The 15,462-nt window shown below is 39.9% G+C and overlaps 1 long non-coding RNA gene across 1 annotated transcript; it reads right to left on the bottom strand.

The window, feature by feature from the left end:
- Nucleotides 1-4,577: 4,577 nt before the first annotated feature.
- LOC136759650 (uncharacterized) lies at nt 4,578-6,155 on the bottom strand. Its single transcript, XR_010820092.1, has 3 exons — nt 5,912-6,155; nt 5,226-5,346; nt 4,578-5,015 (listed from the first exon to the last, which is right to left on the bottom strand). It is a non-coding gene; the product is annotated as an uncharacterized LOC136759650 (long non-coding RNA).
- Nucleotides 6,156-15,462: the final 9,307 nt, after the last annotated feature.

Genomic DNA, 15,462 nt, shown 5'->3' with positions numbered 1-15,462 from the left:
TAAATGACGACCGTGGGATCGCATCTTCCTAGTGCACATCAAAGACGGACATCTGCTTTGGATCCATCACCTCTTCACGGGAGGACAGATCATAAAACGGACCCGGACCTGTATCTTCTGATTGGATGAACGGCCATAAGATGTTACGTCATTTTCCTATAAAGCTGCACTCATGTTGGTAAACATTAATTTCTCACTGAAGGAATTATTCCTGACGTGGGGCTTCCGAGCGGCTTGATTAAAGTTCTATTTGCTTTATCTCCACGATTTCTCCACTTATTTGCGAGACGGTTCTACATCTATGTATTCATATCTTCACCATATTTTACTGTTTCCTCAGATTCCCATTTCAGAAATTAGCTCAAATTCAATTTTCAACATTTTATTTTGTATTTCTGGTTTGTAAAATAGTATTTTATTTTTATTTTCTCCTTTAAATGGTTCAATGTTAATTTAGCTCACTTCTTCAATGCTTGTCATTTTATATTTCTATAGTATCCTTCAAATTCGTACCCTTTGACTACTTCACTCATCTTAAATCCAAGGTCTAATTTTAACATTTATTTCAGGTATTTTATGCTGGCCCCAAACATTTTCTGAAAATAAGACTATAATATATAACTATTCTGTTTACATTCTCCTGCCTGGATTTTACATCAGGCTGTCAGGGCTGCACCAGAGTGCTGCTCCTGTGGATGTCAGCCTTTCATTTCCCTTTAATTTGACTTTATAGAATTTGTCCATAATATGATTTTTAACAAACAAATCCTTGTCCTTCTGGGTCTTAGACGACACCATTACTATTTATTTACTTTATTATTACTTTATTATTATTATGTAGTGTATATTGTGTATTACTTTAACATTATTCTCATAATAGAATATATAATTTATTTATAATTTGTGATGCCTTATGCACTCTATATGCACTCTATATACAGTTAAATGTTTAGATCCAGCCTGGAGCTGAACCTCTGGAGCCACTCCGGAGCCGGAGCCAGCAAACCCGGAGCACTGCCAACCCTAGTGCACAGGGTGTGTTATACGACTCTGAGGATGTTGTTATGACACTGAGAAGTTCCTAAGCTGGCCAGGGATGGGTGTCCACAGGGCTGTATGACCACCCTTGACCTAGTTCTTATGCATTCTTTGGTTTGCTTATTAATCTATGCTTTTCTGTTCTCATTTGTGGTAGGTTATTGTAAGAACAGTTCGACAGATTAAACAGCTGAGGAAAGGACTAAAAGAGACACTGGTCTGGCCTCTCCTGAAGGAAAGAAGTGATATAATTCCACTGGTCTTTCCAAGGGCATCAGACACAGTATGACATGTTGCCTAATGAAGTTTGGAATGGCTGTGGCAGTTACAGTTTCAGTGTTTTGATAATGTGATTTACTTGTTACATGTATTATTCTGAAGTTGATATTTTTGGGTGTAACTGTGAAGCTCATATACTAGCAGTGGTGTCGAAGTGGGGGGAGAAGTGGGACTGACTATGCAGGGCCCTAATGGGGGGAGGGACCTCGAAAAGCTTGGAATGAAAATTTGTTTTTGTTTGCAATTTTGTTTTATTTCTAAGTAATTTGTGTCATAACTAAATATAAATTGGCTTAATAAGTCGGTTGAGTGACTGAACTTCGTATCCCACAACAATAGTGGAGGTTCTCTGAGGCCACTCTCACCCCTTAGAAAAGGCACAAATGGGTTTAGTCGACCCCTGCACTAGGATTCGTCTGTGACTGCTACTGTGATAGTCATGTCTTTCCCCGAGAAAGGGAAATCAGGGTACCAAAAAAGAAAAGAAAGTAAGAGAAAGAAAGCAAACTGAGGGAAATCAACTGCTAATTAATTTCTTTGAAAAGAAAGGTGAGCACAACAGCACAACTGACACAGTTTGAGAATGGTTTAAGCTAATATGTCAGCAGTTGTTTAGCTCGAAGGCAGTCAGACAGGAATCTAGCTTGGTGCATATTTGCATTGAATAACATGAATTAATCGGTATCATAAATTAATCTGCAGCATAGGTACAATGTCATATGCAGGGCTGGAAATGAAGCTCCCCCAACTCCCCTCGCCTAAGGCGAGTAGTTTAAATTTCAGGCGAGTCGAATTTTAGAGCCGCTCGTCCGTCAACTTTTCAGCGCCGATTTAGTTGGTGGAAAAGGCCGGAGCCAGAACTGCTTTCTGTGTGTGTGAACGCAAGAACACCCGGACTGCCGAGAATATGACAGGATTAATGCAAGGTTGATTTATAAAAAAATATCGTAGCCTACGTCTTATTTTATGATAGCTGGGTAGGCACTTAATCCTTTACATATGTGAAGTCAGCTCCAATAATGTTTTGTTCACTGTAGTTATGTGATTCTTTTTTTGTATGCACTATTTAAATAATATTAAAAATACATTTTTGCATTATACATTGCCTATCTACACTTGTTTGGATATTCTTGGGTTACATTCAGTTCAGAAAATATTTTTCTCATTCTAATGGATATACACTCACCTAAAGGATTATTAGGAACACCATACTAATACTGTGTTTGACCCCCTTTCGCCTTCAGAACTGACTTAATTCTACGTGGCATTGATTCAACAAGGTGCTGAAAGCATTCTTTAGAAATGTTGGCCCATATTGATAGGATAGCATCTTGCAGTTGATGGAGATTTGTGGGATGCACATCCAGGGCACGAAGCTCCCGTTCCACCACATCCCAAAGATGCTCTATTGGGTTGAGATCTGGTGACTGTGGGGGCCAGTTTAGTACAGTGAACTCATTGTCATGTTCAAGAAACCAATTTGAAATGATTCGACCTTTGTGACATGGTGCATTATCCTGCTGGAAGTAGCCATCAGAGGATGGGTACATGGTGGTCATAAAGGGATGGACATGGTCAGAAACAATGCTCAGGTAGGCCGTGGCATTTAAACGATGCCCAATTGGCACTAAGGGGCCTAAAGTGTGCCAAGAAAACATCCCCCACACCATTACACCACCACCACCAGCCTGCACAGTGGTAACAAGGCATGATGGATCCATGTTCTCATTCTGTTTACGCCAAATTCTGACTCTACCATCTGAATGTCTCAACAGAAATCGAGACTCATCAGACCAGGCAACATTTTTCCAGTCTTCAACTGTCCAATTTTGGTGAGCTTGTGCAAATTGTAGCCCGTTTTTCCTATTTGTAGTGGAGATGAGACGTACCCGGTGGGGTCTTCTGCTGTTGTAGACCATCCGCCTCAAGGTTGTACGTGTTGTGGCTTCACAAATGCTTTGCTGCATACCTCGGTTGTAACGAGTGGTTATTTCAGTCAAAGTTGCTCTTCTATCAGCTTGAATCAGTCGGCCCATTCTCCTCTGACCTCTAGCATCAACAAGGCATTTTCGCCCACAGGACTGCCGCATACTGGATGTTTTTCCCTTTTCACACCATTCTTTGTAAACCCTAGAAATGGTTGTGCGTGAAAATCCCAGTAACTGAGCAGATTGTGAAATACTCAGACCGGCCCGTCTGGCACCAACAACCATGCCACGCTCAAAATTGCTTAAATCACCTTTCATTCCCATTCAGACATTCAGTTTGGAGTTCAGGAGATTGTCTTGACCAGGACCACACCCCTAAATGCACTGAAGCAACTGCCATGTGATTGGTTGGTTAGATAATTGCATTAATGAGAAATTGAACAGGTGTTCCTAATAATCCTTTAGGTGAGTGTATAATATTTTGCACAGACTAACTTAACATGAATACTGGGAAAATATATATTGAAAACATTTGTTTCTAAACTACTTATGAAATACTTACTACTCATAAATAATTTTCTAATCCCTGTTATTGTCCCCCTTCATCTATTAGTTTTCTTATTTTCTTAAATACACATTAAACACTCTGTAAACACAGTTACAAACAGGGCTGGTAACATTTTAGCCGTGCTAGTGGAAATGTTGGTATACTAGCCCGTCTCGCAAGTGCCAGAACTCCTTAAAATCCACCCCTGGTCATATGACATTTTATATAGGGCCTATCAAAATTACCTAGAAAAGCTTAACATCCTGAAACACATGGCCCTTAGTTTCAGAAACACCCATAAAGAGTGGAGCAGCGGCAGGTCCCTCATCATCTCCTGATGGTGTTACTGAGGACGTGAGACAAGGTGAGCTCAGATAGTGGCAATTCAAAGTTATTCCAAGCAGTAATTTGTAGCAGTTTCAACTGAAAGAAGCTTAGCAATACTAACATCAAGTAGCCTGATACTAATATCAATCTAGGATTGACAATACTTTATGCTTCATGCTTGTACAGGGATCAAATAGTGAGCAACAAGATGTGATAGATAAATACTTAAATAAACACGAAGAAAATAATGTTCTCTTAAGCATGGTACTCCAAGCAAACCTCATTTAAAGTAATTGCTACAGTATGTTAAGAAAGGAGGGTTGAAATGTGAGATTTCAAACTGTGCCGACAAGCACATATCACAGATTATTATTACTTGTTTAAATGTGTTGTGAACAGTTCATTATTGACTACCCGGGGCTGTGACTTTCAGGGGGAGCGGGGGGCCCAAATTGCAATCTCTTCATGGGGCCCAAAATTCTTATGAATTCAAGTTCAATTGTAAACCTTCCACCTATTGTGATTAACAATAAGTGCTTTATTTTACTGTTTGATAATTACATCTTCTTGCATTAAAAGTCAGTTCAATCTAGAATACAGTTCAACAGATAACACAGAAGAAACATCCATCTTGTGTGATACTACTTTGAATTTACCTCCGATTGTGCACACTGCGCCCAGAACTTCTGTTCTCTCCTCTACTGTTTACCATAAAGTGTGCCGCGTCCACATTTTCCCCACCTTTGTCAGATCTCACCCGGGAAGGCAAGCCACACTCATCAACAGCCGTCATGAAATGTTCAAGAACAGCTGAGGCTCGGTTGTTGGTGGCAGTTTTAAGGTATACAATCAGCCTGCTGAAGCCATCAATCCCACCATGAACGACTATGCGCCACCTGTATAATAAAGAGTGGTATTAAACCAGACACTGCACACAATAAATCATTCATAGGTCATTATGACATTATGAATCATGTCTCATTTGAGGGGAATGGTGTGTAATTCATAATTGAAATAAAAAAATATTTGTGATTATGTCAAGGTATGAATAATTGGAATTAAATATAGAGTCTACAAGTGTGACAAATGAACTCGAAATCTAGTACCTTATAAGTTTGTGGTTTCCATCCACAGAGTATTTCCGCCGCCTTATTGTGTTCATTGATAGAGCCCGCATCAGAGTTCCTCCTGGGTCAACTCTTCGTAAGGATTCCTGTACTCGAAATGCTATGGATGAGACACAGACAGGGTTCACAACTGACATACCACCTTGGGAGAGGCAATACAGCATTTACAGGTTTGGGATTTTAAAATTTAGACAAGCTTTGTAAAGTCAAGTATAGAATAATGTACAGTATATGAGCTGCAGATCCATTATTGTTTCTTATTTTAATCATTTCTACATTATGTGGTGCTTAGTTTTAAAGCTGAAAACTTATACCATGCCTTTCATTGTCTGACGTCTTCTTGTTGTATACGTATTTACTGTTTTTGTTGTTGTTTTGATATTTAATTGAATTGTCCTTGTTCTTTGAGTGTTTTCTTGTGATTCACTTTGTAATGTGTAATTAAAGGTGCTATACAATAAAGATTATTATTGTTGTTGTTGTTACTCTGTGCTGTGTGAATACTGGTGAGGTTCTTCTGGCTTCTCTCGGTTTATGTAATCCTTGAATACATTAGTAATTATATTATCTCCCTGAACAAACAGACAAACAAAAAAGTTATATTCCTTTTTGCATGCCTATACAATCATCCAAACACAATGCTCACTGGTTTACAATGCACTTACTCTGAATCTGAACAGGCCGTGATTTCAGGTGACCCGGCATCATTCTGTAGCCAGAATTGGGATGATTACGATGTAGTTCAGAAACAACTCTGTCCAGCTCGTCGTCATCCATAGTTGAATAGAAGTCCGAAACCCCGAAATAGGACATGTATCTATGTATTTAATATTGGTTTAGTTATTTATTCCTGTAGTGTAAAATAAAAACCGCAAGAGTAGAAAAAGCATTTTTGCACGACCACGGTGTATTTCTGCGCTCGATCATTGTAGCAGTGAATGACGTCATACAAGCCCGCTGTGTCAATCACAGCCAGTGGGCGGTGTCCAGTGCGCTTATTGGCCGACATTATACTTCAGCGTTTAGTGTCACCGTCTCACAAACACTGAAACCCCAGAGGAGATGAGATGTAGTAAACATGTAGTTGCTGCTACAGCGCGTCACAGCTCTCACATAAACACGGCATTGCAGGAGATGAGTGACGGCAGAAACAGCGCACACTTAATAGCGCCCTTCCGCGCCGATGCTCCGTTGCCGGAGTAGCTCAGCTGGAGAGCAGCAGGGTGACGATCCGGAGGATCCGGGTTCGAGGTCTGGCCCGGCAATGTGTGACTTGACATCCAGCCAATGTTTTTTTATTTGCAGGACGATGTCAAGCAGCGACCATGATTGCACTGCGCTGTATAAGTCATGCTCGCACTGTCCCGGGCCTTTGCTTTTGTATGCAGGATAATCCATGCCAGAATTAAAAATGAATACACAGAGAAAATCATCAATGAATCAATACATGTTGAAATAAATAAATGAATACATCAATAAATAAATAGACATTTAGACAATAGACATAGGTCAATATGCAGCGGCTCGTTTGGAAAACCGAGCTCAACATCCTTCCCCAACAAATAGGCCACGACTTGCCGCAGCCCTGTAGACGGGGCGTCCATTTTCCACATGAATTTACTAGCTAAGAGTTGTATTGTTGTGCAGAAGCTATTTTTGACTTTGTTCTGAATCGCACTGTCTGTTACACGCGGCTCGAAGCCCAATGTTTGCGCTACAATGTTAACGTTCATATTTCACACTTTCTATTTTTGTCTTTTTTTTAGCCCAAGTGTCCAGGCTTTTCGCGCATGTAGACGATGTGCAAAAAGAAGCGCACTTTCCCGCTCCAGCGCCGCGCTGTTATGTCATGCTGTAAATATAGTAGTACTGTGATGAGCCAGTCGGCTCTGTCACTGATTGAATTGGCTCTTATTAACCCTAATTGGACTGAGCATTGCGACCAATCACGGGATGTCATACCGGGAGCAGATGGGGATATAAGCAGTGCTCAGAAGACACAAGAGAGACTCTTTCTACGGCTAGCATTGCTTGTGTTGGTTTGTGTGCAGATAATAGGGGGCTGCTTGTTTTTACATGTGCAGTGTGCAGTGTGCAGTGTGCAGTGTGCGCCAAATGCTGGGGAGCTGTTCAGTTGACGGGAGCTCTCTGACTCTATTTTAAATCTATATGTGTTTGTTTGTGGGATTATGTGTATTTGATTACATGTTTTCATTGGGCAAGGACTTGTATAAAACCAAGTTTAAACATAGTAACAGTTTCTTTGCTCTAATTTATGAATTTATGGTTAGACTTAAACATACTGCTATTAATCAGTCTGTGTAACAGGGCCAAGTGAGTGATTGATTGATTGGATTGTGCTGATCCTATTAGCTATATTCCAATCAATTGATCTAAAACAACAATTAACCCGTTTTTTGTTTTTTTTTGGCTTTACATTGAAGAGTTTGTATTTTGCTTTTATAGTTGAAATTGCTGTTGTAATTGTGGTAACTTATATTGGTGTGTTTATTGTATGGTTTATCTGATGTTTATATTGTGGTTTCTTTTCACTTACATTGGTGTTTATTGTATGGTTTATTTTAGTATTTCTTTAATGAAGGTCAATTGCGGTTTTATTATAATAATTGGTCGTATGTATTTGAGGGAGAAATTAACTTAACTGTTTAATGGATATTTACTTTTTATGGATTGTTTAGTGATACTGTGATTGTTATTCTATTTGCCTAAATTGCACATTGTGTACCCAGCGTATTAAATTGGTTATTAAAAAGACTTGGTTATATACTTCCTCTTGGCTTTTCACTCTCCCTTTAACATCACTAATTTTAGCTTCCAGGGTTATTCGACCGGACCGTCCGGTAAACCAAAGGTGGTGGCAGCTACACGCTCCTCTGTCAAATCCAGTTAGGACACGACCTTACTAGGACAGGTTTCGTTTCAGTACATATTGATGATCCTGTACTGTTATCCTTACCAGCAAAGGCAGATGTGACAAATGAATGCATAACAATAATATTAGTAAATTGGGTTTGATGTATAAGGTGTTGTAGATTATGCAATAGAGGGCGGTGACGTGCACTAGGAGACTATACTATTTTGTGCATATGGCTCTCCTAATATTTTCGGTCAGCTTATTACCCAAAATATCAAATACTCTTCAGGATTGCATTCCACAAATAAAGCCAATCCGTTTTTAGTGTTTCTCTGAACACATCCAAGCTTACCTAGGCGCTACATATTCTTTTCAATTACCCGTAATTCTGATCTGTATTTTGGCTTGTTAATAGAAGTTATTGAAGTTGGACTCCTAATTCAAAATAACCAATATGTATCTCAACGTAATTTACTGACAGACATCACTCTTTATCACTTTCACTTTTGAAGGAACTGCTTTGTATTCTGTGTATTGTTTTATTGTAGTGCTGCTTCCTTTCTTGGCCAGGTTTTACTTGCAAAAGTGATTTTATTCTCAATGTAAGCTCAAAGTCAAATAGTTTAAATAAGAAAACAATGTATTGAAATGAGAACATCATGAACCTGTGTAATTGTGCTGAAGGACAAGCACTGAAAGCAGAGAGAATTTTGTGTTTGGCATTGAATAGCCTTAAAGAAAACTATGTCGTTTTTGGAAACTTTCATATTTAAGTTGAATGTAGGCAAAAACATTCCAGTCACTCTGAAGAGAGAATACAGTTTACTGTTCGAATAAGTAGCCCCTGAATTGAAGATAAAAATCAAAAGTGCTGTTCGTAATTAGTTTACACTTTTACATCAGATGTCTTGTTTTTGCTTTCCAAATTGAGGAGTTGTGGCATATAATGTAAATGAAGTTACTTCACTAGTAGTGCGATTTTTTCGTTGTGTATGTGTGTTTGTATATATGAACTCATACATTTTTTAAAGATTGTATTTGGAAAACAAATTCAGGTATAGCACGTGTCCCCCTTTTGAATGGGTTCTATATATAACATTTTAAAACGAATGGTTCTGTGTAGAACGCTATGTTTGGGGGTTCTTCATGTAACCCCTTTGAAGGGGTTCTACATAGAACCATAAAGGGATCCACCAGAGCGATTACTCGAGGAACCCTTTATGGTTCTGTGCAGAACAATTTCTTCTAAGAGTGTGGAGTGTCGCCACACAATTTCTCTCAGAGGGCTTTTGACCAATGGCAATCCAATCCTGAATGACATCACCACTATCCTGTTGTACTTTATGCGAGAGATGTATTAAGTAGTTTATAATGAGAAGAATAACAATAATCACCTGTTTTTCATAGTTGCCTATAGGTTTTGTATCCATTGTCTCCTTCATATTAGGAAAGGAAGTTGATCCATAGCCTACTCAGAGACAACTGAGAGTTGGTCTCTGAGCAGCAGCACAAAGGGGTCGAGTCTCTCAATGTCCGTGTGTTGGAGATATTCCACCATATTGGTCCCAGCCTTTAAAACAATGTTAAAGAAGATGTTAAAGATCTTGTAGAAATATATTGCAGAAGAGCAGAACTACAATCACACTTTTTCAATGCTATTGCTGTTTTCTACCTCCCTGGTGAGGTACCAATGCGGGAAGTTTGAGAGAGTATTTCTAAAATGTGTATGATCCAATACACACAGTTATTTAAAAAGCTGACGTCTTGTACATGCTCACCAGAACCAAGCCTAATTAAATAACACATTTAATATTAAATAAGTACATGTGCAGTAGCCACTTGGACAATTACAGATCCCCAGGTCAAAACACAACAGAAAGACATGGAAGATCGTATTTTCAAATCACACCTGTGGCCCCCCTAACTGTAATTTGGTATTAGTGGGTCAAAGGATTTATTTGGTTCAAGTGATAATAAGATCATATTTTGAAATGAAACACTACAGGATGTCATATTTAAAATGACTGTGAGTACCTTTCTTTAGTGACGGTTCTGAGGGGGGCAGGGATTAGTTGAGTGTGCTAATTGGAGCTGTGAAGTGTGCAGAGAAAATACAAATGTTTTCTTTTAATATGAAAACAAAGAACTTTTTTTTAACACCGACCTGGGATTGTGTTTCTTTCCAAGTTTCCTTATTGTTTCTGAGAAGAGACTGTTCACTTGCAAAGTGAACTGGACCCGTGTGACTCGCAGGTAAGGAGAGCCCGTGTTGAACTAAGATGGCTACAGTGAGTTTTCCTGGACAAAGCTCGGGCAAAGGATAGCGCAGAGTGCACCTGCACCTGAGATTGTGTTGAGAGGCTTTGTGATAAGAGCAGGTAAAGAGGGAAAAGAAACACAAGTCAGCAGCAATAGTATTTTCTTTCTTTGAAGCACACATTTTGTTTTAACTGAAACGGGACTACAACTTTTGAAAGGGAAATAGTTGCTAGTGCACTGTATTTGTATTGAGTTTATTAGAAGAAAAAAAGCTTATATTTTGGACAGAACGAACTCGTTTGGCATGCAACTAGCAGAAAATGATGAGAAGCAAACAAAACAGTTAGCAAGTTAGCAAGTTACAGTCTGTCCTAGGTCCGGGGGTGCTTATGGTTGTTTATGGGTTCCCTTACCTTAGCCAGTGTCATGTACGGGTGTCCGTACCTTACTGGAGTGTTTGTTTTTATTATAATATATATACATAATATAATATATAATAATGTAATATTTCAGATAAATCGTCACAGTGAGTGACACCAGCATTATTGGTTTTTTGAGAAATAAAAAAACAGAATGTAGAGAAGAAAATGTTGGAAGGAAGTTGGGAGAAAGACTGGTCTTCGAAGGAGCACCGGGACTGGTGGAAGCAACAACAACCAGATAAGACAGAGAAAGGAATTGTGATATTGTGTCAGGTTGGTGAGAATCAAGAAAAGAAAATAACAGAAATGGAAGATCATCATAAACAGTAATGTGAATTGAGAGAAGAAGTTGTGAAAAATACGATAGAATTAATAGAACTACAAGGCAAATTAGAAGGGCAAGAAAAGTGGTCAGAAAAGGTGAAGGTGTAGGTGCGCGATGTGCTGCCGTGTTAGGAGCGCGTCGCGACACAGATCACTCCGAGGACGACAGGCCCGATTGGGATGATTTAGATCGCAAAGCATGGGAATATGAAAAAGGAGGTTTTGCTAGCGCTCCTCCCCCATATAATCCGGAATATAAATCAATCACTGATTTTGGTTATAATAATACATTGTATCCAGATCTGACCGCTCTGAAAACGGTCCCAGCTGCACCCATGCAAGTCAAAACTAGACAGAGTAAAGAGGAAGGTCAATCAATAGTCTATACGACTAAAACCCATGTCCCCTTCTCCCCAGGAGAAAAAGAAATGATATGGGCGTCCCTCCCAAAATTAAAACCAAACCAGGGTAACACAACTTTTTGGGATATTCTAGATGAAAAGATGGTTATTCACCTCCTTCACCCGCACGATGTACACATCATCGTGAAGGCTAAATGTCCGCCCAACATTTGGATACAGTTACTACGAGAATATCAGACCGGGGAGTGGGCTAATGTAGCCTCTACAGATGAGGAGGAAATAACAGAACTTTTTCACAATGGATCAAGAAAACTGAGATAGTGAAATAATGAAATAATCGAGTGGGATTATTTGACATTTTATTCTAAATAATCATAAGCTTAAATAATAAGTTATAAGGGCTGTTTGAGACACTTTAGGGTCAATAAAACATGCCACAGATTGGATATCTGAATTATCTTTAGATATCAATGTGTATGTGCTTTGTGTGTTTATGAATATGTATAGTTTGAAGGTGATATAAGGTAAATGTCTATGTTTTGGCAATCATTTTAGAATTATATTTAAAAATGTAACAACAGATTTATCATATTCATGAGGATCTTTGGCTCTATACAGAGTGCCTCAAGCATCAGAAATCAGAAAGAAAGACTATTATAAGAAAAGTAATCCAAAATATACATTGAATAAACAGATGGATAATAATAGTAATACATGAATAGTCATGGTGTCTCCACAAGAAGAACCAGAATTTGTTTGTTAAACATCATGTTATGGACAAGCTCTGTCAAAAGTCAAATTCAAGGAAACGAAAGGCTAGAAGAGAGCCTGGTGCAGCCCTGACAGCCTGTGAAAGCAGGAGAATGTAAACAGTCTGGTGACATGTTACAGTCTTTCAGAAAATGTTTGGTTATTGGTGCCTAGCATATAATACCTGAAATGAAAGTCAAAGTAGACCATGGTTTTAAGATGAGTGATGTAGGAAAAGGGTAAGATACCGCAGAAGTATAAGATTACAACTATAGAATAAGTAAGCTCAAGTAATATAAAATGCTTTACAGGAGAAAAGGAAGAATGGAAAGGAAGAGTAAAAGAGAAGGTGTCCTAGGATTATGGGAATCATTATTGAGATCAATGGCCTATTGGCTAATATTTTGTTAGGTACATATATGACTTCAATAAACGAATAATGGAGTGACATCTGTATAAATATAAATAAAACATATTGATAAAAAAACCTGAATACATTTCTTGTAAGAAATTAAGAATAGGAGAAAGAATAGCTGTTAGAATGCAGAGCAATGTTGACCAAAGTTGAAGAGGGTTTGAGTAAGTTGACGAGGGTCTGAGTAAGTTGATAAGGCTTGGGAAGCAGGAAAAGGCGAGTTTGATGTGTGTGAGACAAATGTGCTGCCACTTTTAGCACAGAGAGCTTCTGATGGTGATTGAATGAAACGTGGGAAAATATGGACGTTACTGAAGATATAACTTGATGTAGAATAAATGAATAAATAATTGAATGAGATATGAGTTAGTTTAAAGTCTAATGTCATGAAACTTTGACTGTATGGAAATAGTTCTTTCACAAACAGTAATACCCTATCAATTAGGAAGGAAGTCCATAAATAAACCAGTGTAAGGGATTGAGATTAGGGAACTGCCTTATGAGTAAATGCAAGTGTTCTACTACAAACGGTGCAACAGTGTCTATAAACTAATGTCCTGGGATATAAGGAATGGTTACATTACTAGACGCAACACCACTTTTGCAACAGGGCCTAACCATCCTCACTGCTCCCTGGACAAGTCGGTGGCTCCCCCTGTCCAGTCCACGGGCCCTGTCACCCCCTGTGTCTGGACCGGACGGACCCCCACTTCTACCATGTCTGGATATCGGAACTGGAATGTCGCCTCATCCTCAGTGATAATGTCCTGCTGGTCTATACGGGAGAGTCTAGCCAGTGGGCAGCGCTGGGGCACATCTACAGGGTAGGGGAAAAGATTTAACACTGGCAACGGGACCCTACCCTGGCATACCCACGTGATGGTCCGTGCCACCTGCCGCTCTCGCTCCTCATCCCAAGCCTCGATCAGGACACAGTATTCCGCTATGTGGGGGAACTCTGGCACCTGTGCCCACAGCACCATCTCACTGCAGGGCGGAATGTGGACAGTGGACTGCCGGGTCAGCCTCGTTAACGTTAATGTTAACCCTCTTCTCGCTTTCTCTGTTTGCCGGTTTCCCTGTTTGCCGGTTTCCAGCTGCCCTGCCCACTGCACGGAGGAATACCCAAGCAACACAGCGCCCAGGTTAGTAGGTCCAGTATGTAAACAGACACTGTAATGTTCAATGTCTTTCCTCGATCGCTTATAATCCAAGGAGGGGAGAGGGGTGGGCACAGCAGGAAATCACTCGCAGCTTGGCGTCTTAAACTTCTCTACGTTTCCACACTCCATGGAAATCAGCGAAACCAAAGGTGCACTCACTGTAGCCTCCAGAGGAATCCATCTCTCTCTGCTTCTGTCCTAGTGATGGGAATTCCGGCTGGTTTCAGTGAGCCAGACCATTTGGCTCAATTCAGCAATAAGAGCGGGCTCTTTCGGCTCCCAAATGGCTCTTCATTTAGTACCACTTCTGGCTTTTATAATTCAGGCAAATTTAGCAATGTTTGGACCTATGATTGGTATGTGTGCACATACATCACTTATTCAATGTAATTATACTTAATCTTATAATTTCCAGAATACCATAATTTACATGTTTTGTATTAAAAAAAAAACGTAAATCATGTGAAAACATCAAACACTATTACACGTGTATTGAACGTTTTATTTATATTGAACTATCCAAAACACAAACCATTCCAAGCAAACCACACTCAAAATGGAACCATATAACAAATAAAAAATGAATTACAATGCGCATAACGGCAGCATCCAACAGTTCTAGATGTATATATTACCAGTGACCTTGTCTTTAGTGCAGACTGGCATTAAGAAAGTCTAAGTGCCTCAGCTTACAGGGGCTGATCCGGTTTCTGTTATTATCTGCCCTGTTTTGGAGAAGATTCTTTCTGAAGGGACTGATGTTGCTACGATGCAGAGTCTCCCTGCCATCACCTTGACCAGTCGTGGGTAGACTGAAGCCTCGGTCTCCCACCAGCTCAGCGGGTCTGTGGCTCTTTGGATAAGGGGCTCTTCAAGATAGGATCTTACTTCCAGTATAGCATCTGCTGTGGGATTCCTTCTTGCAGTGTCTCCTGTTGCTCTTTCATCAAAGAACCTCCAAACAGCAGACGTTTGTGGCTCCACTTCTAGTGCCCCTGCTCCCTCTTCTCCCTCTTGGCCTCCTAGTGGTGTAGCCTGCTGGCTGCTGGGGCTGCATCTTGCTGCTGCTGTTACTCTTTGAGGTGCCTCATCAACAGCTCTGTTGTCATTGAAGGACAGCTGTTTGAACCTTGGGTCCATTATGGTGGTTTCTGAGAGAACAGTATTGTATTCCATTCTGTGGAACTTTCTTTCCATAGATGCACAGAGAGCAGTCACCAACTCTCTCTCTTTCCCTTTGGTTACTGTTCCTCCTGTCTGGTGGTGGGCTGTTATTCTCTGCAGACCCTTGCACAGGAGTAGCATTTTGGAGGCTGTCACGTAGCTGAAAAAAAAAGAGAAAACTCAGAATTATGCTTTGTTTTATTATGTGGTATATGGACTTTGTTCAGTTTATTCTTGTCTATTATTACTGCCATTCCCCTCTAATATGCACCTCAAATATGCAATTATGTAATACTAATGTAAAAACAGTTGTCCATTGTACCTGTCTGCACTGATCTCCACAGTGACTGCTCAAAGGGTTCCTGAACAGTGCATGTCTCTCGCACTTCCTCCCACTCTTCTTGGCTCAGAGCATCAACAGGTGCATTGATAATGGCCAAGGTAGAGATGATTGCATCCTTGGACTCCAGAACCCGTTTCAG

This window comes from Amia ocellicauda, chromosome 10 (assembly GCF_036373705.1).
Source record: "Amia ocellicauda isolate fAmiCal2 chromosome 10, fAmiCal2.hap1, whole genome shotgun sequence".
In the NCBI taxonomy this organism is placed as follows: domain Eukaryota; kingdom Metazoa; phylum Chordata; class Actinopteri; order Amiiformes; family Amiidae; genus Amia; species Amia ocellicauda.
The sequence above is the reverse complement of the archived record's forward strand: the minus strand, read 5'-3'. Positions and strand labels throughout refer to the sequence as shown.